We start from the raw sequence: 13205 nt of genomic DNA on the forward strand, positions 1-13205 counted from the left end.
ATTAATTTTTAAATCAACTTAAACATTTTTAAAAATAACATTTACCCAACATAAAAGGAAATGATACAAACTTTAATTACCCTTATTTTTTAAATGTTATTATTGCAATAATCAATTCCAAAGCTTCATGTACTAATGAGATAAACACACAATTCTGATACTTGAAAGCTCTTGACCCTAATGTACTAGAGATGTGAGATTGTCTAATTAGAATTCACACCGTCCTGTGCTATCACATTTATCAGCCAAGAGATGTGTTTGTAAATTCCTTCCTGTGAGCAAATGCCAAGTTCTCAAAGGCCAAGTCTGAACAGTCAAAATGAAGGAGAATATCAAGTAATTACATAACAAATTCAGACAGTGTAGACAATAATTACTGAGACCAAAGCCTTCCTCTTCAGCTCTTGGATATCTAAGCTATCTATTTAAATTCTGGGCCAGCTCCACAGAGAAAGACTGTGGATTAAATGTATTTATTAGGATAAATTTTAACAGGCTTGATTGCTATTTATTCCAAGTAAAAAAACAAAAGCTAAGAATTTACAAAATACCATTTTACTATGATTGGAACCCGAAAATACACACCTCTAAAAGAGAGATTCCAGAACCTTAAGCTAGGTTTGCAAGGTAGTTGGAAGAATGTAAGTGTGTCTTGGGAAGGAGAGTTCATCAGAAAAGAAAGACTACTTTTATTCTTTTGTATCTCAAATCATCAGATTTGACAAGTTACTAGCCCAAGTAGAGCTTAATTTTCTAATACATCTTGAAACAGGCTCTCTGCTATTCCCGCCCAGGGTCAAGCTGACGTGAACATGTTGGGCATTGACAGCATCTATAAATACTATTTTCTCTCCGTTCACTTCAGGAAACACACCACCTGATCCCCAATTAGCACAATGATTTACGTAAAATGGAAGCCCCAGCTCCTTTGTCTCCCTGTCACCTATCTTCAGTGTTCTCAGGCAGCGCAGCATTTAAAGCAGCATCTGACAGGTCTGTCTATGGGCGAGGAAGTTTCCCCGCCCCCCGCCCCACACTCAGGGCGGTCGAGAAAGACACCATTGTTCTCTTTCCCCAAGTGTGCAGGTATGCCACATGGAGCAGGGGAAGAAAGACTCCAGCTTCTCGTGTTTCCAGCACTCACAATTCTTGCTCTTCTCTCTGCAATTTCAAAGTCGAGTTGCATCTAGCAACTGGGGCTCCTCAGAGAAGAGACCCCGGTCATGGAGGAGCCCTGGCCCTTTGCCTCAGAAAAGCTTCGAGAATGAAAGAGGTCCTGCTCACTGCTGTTTGAAATTCTAGTTTGCTACAGTGAGTGGTAGAAAGGGAAGTATTTGTTCGTGGATGGCAGTCAGGTCAGATACCAGAAGCATGTGGCTCTGGGCCAATTACCCTGCTCCCCTGCACTCTGGGAACAGTAAGCCAGGAGGGTGCCATGTCTTTGGAGACCACACCTCTCTGCCCTTTTCCCATCACTTCCAAAGTCCTTTATTTCAAAGGGTTCCTGAGAAAGGTAAAGAGAAAATCTGATTACAGCTGCTTAAGAATACTGATGTGGTCTATGTTTTCCTCTGAAAATGGCTTGATCAAAATAGATTAGGCAAGAGAGTTACCTCATGTAGGTTAGGCAAGGCTGGTTAGGATGAATTTTATCCATGTTTTTCCAGGGCTTAATTGAATTATAGAGGAAAAATTAGAAATGTAGTCATTTCTTTTTATTTCCAAGTACTATCTACCAAAGAGCAATCCTTTTTCTACCTTGTACTTCACCGCTATTTGTAATCACCATGCGTTTATCACTGGTGAAATATTTATCTTGTAATATTTGAGAGTATAATTTAAGTGGAAATAATTTTTTCTTTTGGCATAAAGTCACAAATATGTGCTAAAATTATAATTGAAAACCCCTTGGAATGCCCAATCCTTTATAGTTCTAAATCTGAAATTCTAAAAGTCCTAGAGCCAGTCATGGTGGTGCACATATGTAATCCCAGTAGTTAGGAGGCTGAGTCTAGAGGACATAATTCAGGGAAATCCTTAGCAACTTAGTGAGACTCTGTTTTAATATAAAAGTAAAAAGGGCTAGGAATGTAGCTCAGAGGCAGAATGCCACAGAGTTCAATCTCTAGTACTGAGTAAATAAATAATGGTATTAGAAGGATTATCTTGAAAGAGTCTTTAGATTTCTGTATTTATCCATGAAAAGATAGAAAAAATGTAATACTTTATTTTCAAAGACATGAAACTTTTTCATTTCAGATATTGCCTATACACTTGAGAAATTTTAAAATTAGAGAAATACATGTAAGAGTACAATGGCAGGTAGCCAGTTGTGGTGGCACACACTTGTAATCCCAGCATTTGTTGAGGCTAAGACAGGAGGATCTTGGTTCAAGGATAGCCTCACCTACTTATAGGCCCTTTACAACTCAGTGAGACCCTGTTACAAAATAAAGAATAAAAAGTAGGGCTGGGGGTATAGGTTGGAGGTGGAATGCCCCTGGATTCCATCCCCAGTACAGCAAAAAAAAAAAAAAAAAGATTAATAACAGGTGATTAGAGAAAGATGACTTAGGATCAGTTTAAGATTTAACTGAAAGGATAACGAGAAAGTATAAAAATATATTTACTATCTTTGGACATAAAAATATGATTATAACTAATTGCAGGAAGCAAGCTTCCTGAAAGGGGGTGAGGTATTCCTTTGGATGGATTGTACCTTCCACATTATCAGGATGTGATGTTATCAGTACTTCAGCTAAGGAAGAAATATACCTGACAAAAGTGGCCCTGAGCTGGGTGTAGTGGTGGACGCATGTAATCCCAGCATCAGGAGGCTGAGACCAGAGGATCACAGTTCACAGACAGCCTCAGCTACTTAGTAAAGCCCTTTGCAACTCAGTGAAACCCTGTTTCTAAATAAATAAATAAATAAATAAATAAATAAATAAACTAAAAAATAGGGCCACGGATGTAGCTGAGAGGTGCAATGCCCTGGGTTCCATTCCCAGTAACAGAAAAATATAGTGGCCCTGTAATAAGCAATGAAGAGCACACAGGCATTGCTGATTCACCAAGAGTCCAAATATAACCTAGCATATCCTAGCATGCTTAACTTCAAGTTACCAAGTGGCTTTTGATGAAGTTTAACCTTATTGCAATAAATGAATTTTCAGTTTGGTATTAACATATCCAATGATGATGGATTGTGTTTTTACGAGCATTTTTGTTTCCTCAGGAGAAGTGGAAGTTATCTATGGGGTTCAGCCATGAGTGTTTAAGGAACTTGAATCATGAAGCCAGCCTCCAATATCATGGACCTCAGGGCTGAAGACAACATAATTCTCTCTTGTTTTATGATTACAAAACCATTCTCTGCAGGAGAGGAAGAGGCAAGATTAGGCTTCAGAGAATGGAAAGGCGAGAAGAAAATCAGACACGCAGCTCATCAGTCTTTTAAACAAGAGTAGACCTCATAGATACAGAATGAGAAGCCCTAGCAGATAACTAAGATGTCACAAGGAACAACACCAATAGGAAAAGCTTAGGTCTTAATACCACTCATACACTACAGCATCCTTTTGACAGGTAACACTCGTCAGCTATGTAGAGAATGATTTCTAAAGCACACAAAGGGATCAAAGGAAGTTAGATTTGGGAAAGACACCAAAACTCTGAAAAGATGCTTGTCCCTCAGGAGATGGAAAAGTTTGTGACATGGGGACATTTGTATGCCACTCTGTATTTGATACAATATCAAAATATTTTATTTATTTTTAGGCTAGTTATAGTTTCATGGTACCCCAAGATGCTACTAATAGCTATCATTGTGAGCCTTTGCAATTGAAAGACATGTCTTAAATATAAATAAAAGCTTTTTTGGCAAAAGAGTGATGGTGGAATCCAGAATAGAATATTTATCCTTTCATCCTTGAATGTCATTTAGGTGAGCAAATAGGAACACCGCCCAAAAAAGACAGCACAAAGATTCCCCAAAGCCCCATACTTCCAGTACTTTTTCATGAAATGGCCCAAAACACAAGTCTAAATCAAAGTGGGTGGTGTGAGTGATATTCCCCTAGTGTGGTCATTAACCGAGCACAGTTTTATAAACCAATGAAGCAGCTGGGTGTGGTGGCACATGCTTGCAACACCAGTACTTGGGAGGCTGAATCAAGAGGATAGTGGCCAGCCTCAGCTACTTAGTGAGGCCCTCTGAAACTTAGTGAGACCCTGTTTCAAAATAAAGAATAAAAAATAGGGCTGGGAGTATAGGTCAGAGGTAGAATCATCCCCAGCAAAGAGAGGGGGGTAAGGGAGAGAGGAGAGAAGGAAGAGGAGAGAAGGAAGAGGAAAGAGGGGAGAGGGGATAGAGGAGATGAGAAAGGGAAGAGGAGAGAGGGGAGAGAAAGAGAGAAAGGGAAGGGAGGGAGGAAGGAAGGAAGGGCAGGCAATGGTGGTACATGCTTGTAATCCCAGCATTTGTGAGGCTGAGACAGAAGGGAGGGAGGGAGGGAGGAAGGGAGGGAGGGAGGGAAGGAGGAGTACAAACGGTGTAAAACACTGGCCTGCATGTGATCAGGCCACCACTTGTTTATGATCTAGGTGGATTTTGAGAGATCTGTAGGGCATTGTGAAATTATTTGTTTTTTGCCTCATGTAAGCACTGATTTGTCTCCTTCAACCTCTGTCCACCCCCTTTTCTGTTTCTATGCCTCACATTAGCAGCTAGCCTTGTCTGGGTAGGACGTTTTTCTGGCTTCTTTCTAATCTATTCTCTGATATGAGACTCCAGGTAACCTTTCATATCAGTGACTTCTACTCGGGTATAAAATCTCTTTAAAGTCTACTAAAAAATCACAGAGTGTACTCCCAGGTAAAAGGTTTTATAGATTGCCATTTTGCTTCAAAATGGCAGAGTGAATTAGAAACAGAACTGTGGTTATATCTTTTAGTGCTACTCAAAATACAGGTATATCTGTAGTATTCTTTGAAGGTAATTTCAGCTTTCTCTAACCTGAAACTTTCAGCAGAGTCATATCCCCTGCTCATCAATTCAACTTCTGTTAGATGTACTTGCTTAATATTGCTCATATTCACTTTTAATTCTTTTTAGTTTTTACTATATTTTAAGAAATTGTTTGCTTTGTGCATTTATTCAAATGAACTAATGATTTCTTATGTGTCAAGTAAGATACCAATTTATTCTAGCCACTTAGTATCTTTTTTTTTGAAGGAAGGGTTACTGGGGATTGAACTCAGGGGCATTCTATCTCTGAGCTATAGCCCTCAGACCTTTTTTTAATTTTTTGAAATAGGGCCTTGCTAAGTTGATAAGGCTGGACTTGAACCTGCAATCTTCTTGTCCCAGCCTCCCAAGTACTGAAATTAGAGGCATGTACTACTGTGACACCCAGCTCACCTACAATCTCTTTGAAAATATGAAAAACTTTGATAAGTAAATAATTAAATTATTAAAGTACATAAACGTTATTAGAAATGTAATGGTGTCAAATCATCCCCTTTCCTCCCTTTCCATTGCTATGTTGCACTCCTAAGCCCTAGTACCTCAAAGTGTGACCTTATTTGGATATAAGATCTTTACAAAAGTAGCCAAATTCAAGTGTGGCCATTAGGAAGGGCCTGATCCAATATGGCTTATATCCTCATAAAAAGGGGTACTTTATCTTATGGTTGTAATGGCGCTCTGGCCTCTAGGATTTGTTGAATGAAGAAATTAAAACTAATAGACAGCTTGGTGCACCTTTAACACATCTTTATTACAAAATCAGTAGGAAATAGAGAATAAAAAGTAGCGTACAGGCATGCTGGAGAGCCCGAAAATGGAACTCTTCATTCCTGACTTTTAAATAGATTTTATATTGGTATGTTCTTATCAGCATTAACAAAGCAATAGGCTAGTAACTTATTTCTTAGCCAGGTGGTGCCTCTTTACCTCTGGACAGTGCACTTACTAAGTGTAGAGGTGAATGATATACCTGGCTTTTGCCTCTACTGTATTGGGCTGTATTGGTTGCTCATCAACTATGGGTGTTCTAAAGCAGAACAGAGTTTACCTTTACTATACTCAGGCCAGGTCACAGAGAGGAGGAGGTCAACAGAGGCACTAATTGCCTCTGAGTTTCCAGGCCTAAAGACTTCAATAGTCTCTAGGGCTTTTAAGGCTAAAGGCCTTAATTTCCTTTACATTTTTAATATAGGTTACTTATTAGAACAAAGGAGAGAGGGGGGAACTCTGCAATAACAGCTGAAGCACCCAGACTCTGACTGATTTTCACAATTTGGAAATATCAGAGCCATTTTCCAATACCGGCACATTTTAGAGCTGGGCATGGTGGCAAATACCTGTAATTCCAGTACTTGGGAGGCTGAGACAGGAGGATGGCAGGTTCATGGCCAGCTGCAACTACTTAGTGAGGCCATGTTTCAAAACAATTAGAAAATAGGGCTGGGGGTTTAGCTCAGAGGTAGAGTGCCCTTGGGCTCACTCTCCAGTACTGAAAAGGGAGGGGGTAATTTGGACACAGTGAAAAGAAGGTGTGAAAAAAAAAAAGACCACATGACCATCTACGGGCTATGGAGAGGGCCTGGGATGGCGCCTTCCTTCATGCTCTCAAAAAGAGCCAACCCTGCTGACAACCTGGATTCTAGACTTTTAAACTCCAGAACTGTGGACTTTGAGTAAAGCACATCTCCCTCCAGAATGTGGGTGGGTCCCATTTAATCAGTAGAAGGCCTTAAAAAAGACTAAACTCCGCTGAGGAATAGTGCACTCTGCCAGGACTGCCTTTGCACTTGAACCTGGCAGCAAGTCAAGCCTCCCTGAGGCTCCACTCTGCTGGCCTACACTGAAGACTTTGGACTCTGTTTTCATATTATACGAACCAATTCTTAAAGTGTCTTCTTTCTATTCTCTCTCTCTCTCTCTCTCTCTCTGCTCTGTTTATCTAGAGAACTCTCATACAGTAGGAATATTATATATCACAATTTTAACAGTTTCAGTAATTTTCTCCCAGCAATCCAACAGATATATCAGATCCTTAACATGTACTGTTTCACTTGGGCCTCATATAATCTCTTGGTAGACACTTATTTTCCAAACTTTACAAATGGGGAAACTGAATCACAGAAGGTTAAGTAGTTTGTCCAAGCCACGGAACTAGAGATCCTGCCATTTGGACAATAGAACATATGCCCTTAGCATACGTTTTAGTAGCCCACACTAGAGCTATGTCCAGGCAATGACGTGTAAATAGAAATTCTGACTTCAGAGTGTATTTATTCTATATAGAAAAACCTCCCAGTACTAGAGAGGCTGAGACAGGAGGGTCACAGGCTTGAGGCCAGCTTCAGCAGAATACCAAGGCCTTCAGTACCTTAGTGAGACCCCATTTCAAAATAAAATTGGATTGGTGGTGTTGCTCTGAGGTCAATCCCTAATACCACAAAAACAAATTAAAAAAAAATAACAAAATAAACCTAGCACTGTAGTTAGTGCCCCAGAAATGTTTGTTTACTTGCTGGTGTAAATCAGCATAAAGCATTAGGCCATTGTGTTCAGCAGAAATAAAATTTTGATAAAGTAAATGTCATAAATGACTACATTTGACACAGTCTTCAAATGTCAAAGGAAGGCACAGTGGCCATGACCAACAGCGCCATATTCCCACACTAGATTCATAAGCTGTATGGACCAAGTATAAATTTTTAAAGGGGCATTATACTGTGTGTAAAAGCAGCTGTACCTTGCACCTGGAAATTACTGAACCATAGGAAAGAATGATGCTCAGACAGAATAATGTTTGCCTCTGGGGATAAAATGTACTAGACTTTTTTTTTTAATTTTCCTCTTTGTATTTTTCAAGGTTTATAACTCCCAGAGAGGTACATGCACATCTCTGCCTGAATACAGGCTCATTATGTGCAGAAAAGACACTCAGAGCACTGTGTCCTGCAGGTGCTGTGTGTGTGTGTGTGTGTGTGTGTGTGTGTGTGTGTGTTTCCAACAAAACCATTAGTCCACCAGGAGTTGCCCATTAAACCTGTGTCTTTTTACAACCAGCTGGATCACTTCCTATTACTCATAACAGGGTTATTTACAAATGAGATGCTGAAAGGGTAACGTTGTCTGGCTCAACCAAGGTGCCTTCTGTTCTAAGAATATATATAGTAAAAAACAGAAAGGAAATGCTTCCTGCCAGTTAACGAGATGCTGGAGAAGAGCCCGAGGCAAAGCCCAAGGCCCTTAAACTAGCCAGTCATTAACGCTAGGAAATGCCTACAGAGAGGTCACCTCTGTTGCTCTAGGTGGGGCTGAAGAATCCAGAGGAAATATTTACCTCCACAAAAGCAAGGGAAGCTGAAGACTGAACACACACACAGAACAATCCAAGAAATGTTTCCCCTTTGTTTTCATAAAAACATCAGTTCTCAACACTATAGCTTGTTTATGGAAGGACATCATGGTATTTCCCCTTTTGCTTCCTTGATTTTTTTTTTTTTTTTTTTTTGGTTTTCAAACTGTTTACTTTCTCATTCTCATTGGAATGGCAAACTAACATAGAAAATCTGATTACAGACTTGGACCGAACGTCAGGAATTTTAATAAGAGAATGCCTGCTCTATTCTGTGCCTCATTTTGATTATAAATGTATTATATTGTTTTGCTTTGTTCTAAGCAAAGACTAAAATGAACCCAAGCCTCTACAAAATACTAGGCTGAGCTAATCCTAAAGCATTAGTAACTTTTGTCCCTATAAAGACATGTCATTCCGCCTTGATTAAAGATTAAAAAATCAATTTTGGTTTGAAACAGCCTTCCGCCTAGAGCTGCTGATATGATATATTGCTTTTGGCTTTGGTTTCCAGAATATCAGCAGATGGAGAAACCAAAAAGAAGTAGAAGGATCTACAAGTGTTCAGGAAAAGAAACCAGACATTTTCTCTTAGTGTTGTATGTCCCATCTCAACTCACTAGTCTTCTGTGATACAACTCTGTGTCTTAACAGTGTAGACATGTGTGAGGAAATGTGTAATTGTACAAAGAGTTCCTACAGATCCAGATGGTCTTGCTCAGTTACTGGACGTAAACTCCTAACCCAACCAAGAGGCACTGAAATGCAAGCTATTTGAGGCTGCCACCGATTTCACATGGAATATCATTTCATAGTAGACTTTTTCTTACTAAGTAGAAGGAATATACTCTAAAATAACAATAAAACAGTAGAGTGAATACATGAACCAGTAATAGTTGTTTATTATCATCATCAGCTATTTCGCACTGTACATAATTGCACAAGACTTTTATGGGAATGACACCCAGTGGGTTTGTTTATACCAACATCACCAGGAATACATAATATGCTGTGATATATTACGATGGGACACCACTAGGTAATGGGAATTTTTCAGCTCCACTATAATTTTATGGGACTAGCATTGTATATGTGGCCTATCATTGATCAAAAAGTCATGAAGCAGCATGTGGTTATACTTCTTGCATGCTCTTTCTCTTTTCCCCACTGAACGTGTTTTTTTCTTATTTCTCCTTGCCTGCCATACACAGAGCTCCAAGGTTTTTCACACACCCCAGAAATAATCAGTTGACACCAAAAATAGTAGAGAGTAATATAGACAGCTCCCTAATATTGAATTTAGGAGAATTGGCATGTTTTATATCACTTACCCAACAGAACTAAATTTCCTAGTGTCCACATGTCTTTGTTCTGCTTTTGCTACCAGTGAAGCACATACTTTTTCGTTTCTGATCCAGTGCTCAGTCTTCCGCAAACTGTCACAAGCAATTAAGCATTGCCCCTAAACTTGCAGGAAAACCTAGTGTTCGCAGTAAGTACCCTTCAGAAAACAGCTACTGTCTGTTGCTAATCTGTCTCTTTGCCTGGATATCCCTGCTTTTGATACTCCTTAAAATATCTATTATAGTCAAATCCACAGTCTTTTTATTTTTCTTCAAATTTGCATCATACATTTTATTCCCGATGCGGGACGGATTCCATCCCCCAAATAATCACCTGGTGCCCCAAGAGACCACAGAAACTCTCCTGTGTGAGGCAGATGCTCGGGACTGGAAAGGCTTTGCTGTTCTCCAGTCTGCTTGTCCTCTCCCTCTCATCAGAGGACAGCTGCTCCCACCATTATTCCTCTCACTCACTCAAATCCCTTAAAAAAAAAAAAAAAAGCCATCACTATCTTAAAAACCAAATCAATTGTTGTGGGGGAAGGGCCACTAGCTGGGACCTGAGGTCGCAGGTCAACAACAGAAAACGGAGGGGGGCACCATCACTGCTTCTGCTGCATGGCTTCCTTCCTTGCCGCGCCTGTAGCAACTGCGTGTCCACCTCGTCTGCCGGCAACTGCTCGTAGCGGACCACCGAGCCCCTGATGAAGCAGTTCTTCACAGATAACATGTGAGGATGTTTCTCAGGGTCCGTGACACTGATGTCAAGATACTGATCCACAGAGTGGAAGGTCCCACAGATGCTCAGGTCATTCTTGACTTCCACGACCACATCCTTGCCCAAAAGGGACTTGAAAAAGGAGAAGAGCATGGTGCGGGCGCCGCACGCTGCGGGCCGGACCGGGAAGGAGAGGGCCTGGTACCTTGGGCTGGAGGCCCGGCCAGGACCAGAGAGAGCCCGCGCGTGGGGCAGGGCGGGGCGGGGCCGCGCAGGCGCAGGGAAGCCAAATCCACACTTGATAAAAGGCATCTGGTAAATGGAATTCTCTCTCCATCTTTGTCACAGATGTGTTTCAACAATGTGTATACCACCAACATGCCAATGACTTGGCTTACTTTTATAAGCCTTGTAAAGCATTTAAGAGGCAAAAAGAGGTGGGGGTGACTAAATGCCCTTTCTTAATTTAATATTGAATATATATATTTACTCTAAAGGGCTTACTCCTATTATAAAAAATTTTTTTAGAGGAACTACATTAGAGTTGTCCCTCTCAGTGAAAGCTCTTCCAGGTTGGAGATTTTCATTAAAGACCCTCTCACTCTGGTCCTGATTTCTGAAGTGGAGGTGTCAGTCCTCATTGAAAGTTTATAGGTACATTTTAGTTAGGATCTGCCTTCAAATAAGAGTGTAAAAATAGCATTCCAAGGGAATGAATCTGCCATATGATCTAGTTATACTACTCCTGGGTATCTACCCAAAAGAATGGAAACAAAACCACCAGAGAAATACATGCATATATATGTTTATAGCTATACAATTCATAAACTACGGAACTACCCAAGATGGCCATCAACAGATGAATATATTACAAAACTATGGGATATATACGCAGTGGAATTCTTCTCAACCAAAAAAAAAAATTATGTCACTTGCAAGAAAATGGATGGAACTGTAGATTACATGCTAAGTGAAATTAGTCACCAAAAGTGAAATATTGGCCGACCTTTCTCATATGCGGAAGCTAGGAAGAAATTGGGACACAGATGGGACCTCACAAAAATGAAAAACCTTAGTGGAATGAATGAGGGGACCTAGCTGAAGGAGATGGGAGAAGGAAAGGAAGACTTGAAGAGGGAAACATCTCAATGAACATGATTTAAACACATAAGCTTATCAAAGCCAATCATGGTGCTGAGCAGGGGAAGGGGGAGGGGGAGGGAGAGGGCAGGGGGTGGGAACTGGTGGAGGGCTCAGTGAGTACTGTGCACATGTGTGCCTCTATCACCCTGAACTTCATCAAGATGTATGACTACAGTGCACTAATAAAAAAAAAATTAAAATAGCATACCTCTACCCTATCATCCCAAACTCCTCTTCCTGCTACATTTTGCATGTGGTTTGTCACCTAAAGACTCACATGTTGGGAGTTTGGTTCCCTACTGGCAATGTTGAGGTGGTAGAGCCTTTAAGAGGCAGGGCCTGGTGGGAGGTATTTATGTCACCAGGGACACCACTTTTGGAAAGGATTAATGCTAGTCTTAAGGAATGGTTGGTTCCCATGAGAGTGGGTTTTTATAAAAAGAACAAGCCTGGATCACCCTGGCCTTTAGCTTCCTGTCTCTCCATGTGACTTCTTCCATATGATCTCACCACTGCAATGCCATCTGCCATCAGGCTGTCACCAGAGCCCAGCAGATGTCAGTACTATACTTTTGAACCTTCATAACTATGAGCTATATAAACCTCTTCTCCTTATACTTAGCTCAGGTACTTCATTTTTTATTTTATTTAACTTTTTTTGTGGTACTGGGAGTGGATCCCAGGGCATTGTACCCCTGAGCTATACCTCCCGCCCTACTTTTTTAGTTTTTTTTAGTTCTGAAACAGGGTGTCACTGAGTTGAGAAGGGCCTTACTAAGTAACTGAGGCTGTCTATGAACCACAATCCTCTGGTCTCAGACTCCCAAATGCAGGGATTACAAGTGTGCACCACCAACGCCCGGCTTAGCTGCAGGCACTTTATTATAGCAACAAAAAATAAAATAATTCCTTATCAGGCTTTGATGTCTTCATTTTGCTAGTTTTCATTAAAAATATCGGCAGATGTTAAGAAAGTAAAGGTAGTTGTTGCATTAAGGGATCACTGACTACTTGTGACATGTTTCCTCAGAGCAGGGAAGTTACAAAGGATAAGGAAACAAGTACGTAACCTTACCATTGGGGCCTCAATGCTACATGGCTAAGCCTTCAGGGCTGGGGTGGGGGTTAGTGACTAGTTTATGATAGCAAAAGAATCAACTAGAATTGGGAAGAATTTTGTTTCCCCAAATTGTTTTGGCTTCCTTGGCATGCCAAGTCCCACTATAATGTAACATAAACCGAGTACAGTGCAAATTTCCTAAGTTCAATGAAACATGTCATTCTTTACCTCTGCTCACAAAATACAGTGCTCAAGGAGAATAAAAGTATTTTATGCCATTCCATCAAACGGGCATATTCAAAATATGAAGCACAACATAGCAATTAAAGAGTTCTCTGTTTAGTGGGTATTTTTTAAAATCATCAACATTTTATTCCCAGTCTGTTTTCGAATAGGAGATATTAGGACTTTTATTAGGAGATATTAGCACTTCCATTTTCTATGGGAAAGTATTATAAAAAAGAGTCAAGCTACCCAGAATTACCCTTCGATTGATGTTTTCTAGCTCTACCCTCATTTAACTCAATTCCCATAGTAAGACTTTCCTCATCAAACCATATGTCTCT

At 40.4% G+C, this 13205-nt stretch overlaps 1 pseudogene across 1 annotated transcript; it reads right to left on the reverse strand.

The window, feature by feature from the left end:
• Positions 1–10320: 10320 nt before the first annotated feature.
• Positions 10321–10748, reverse strand: LOC308258859 (U6 snRNA-associated Sm-like protein LSm2; annotated as a pseudogene). The gene has a single exon. The product of its transcript is annotated as a U6 snRNA-associated Sm-like protein LSm2 (transcript).
• Positions 10749–13205: the final 2457 nt, after the last annotated feature.

This window comes from Muscardinus avellanarius (assembly GCF_963383645.1).
Source record: "Muscardinus avellanarius genome assembly, chromosome: 2".
In the NCBI taxonomy this organism is placed as follows: domain Eukaryota; kingdom Metazoa; phylum Chordata; class Mammalia; order Rodentia; family Gliridae; genus Muscardinus; species Muscardinus avellanarius.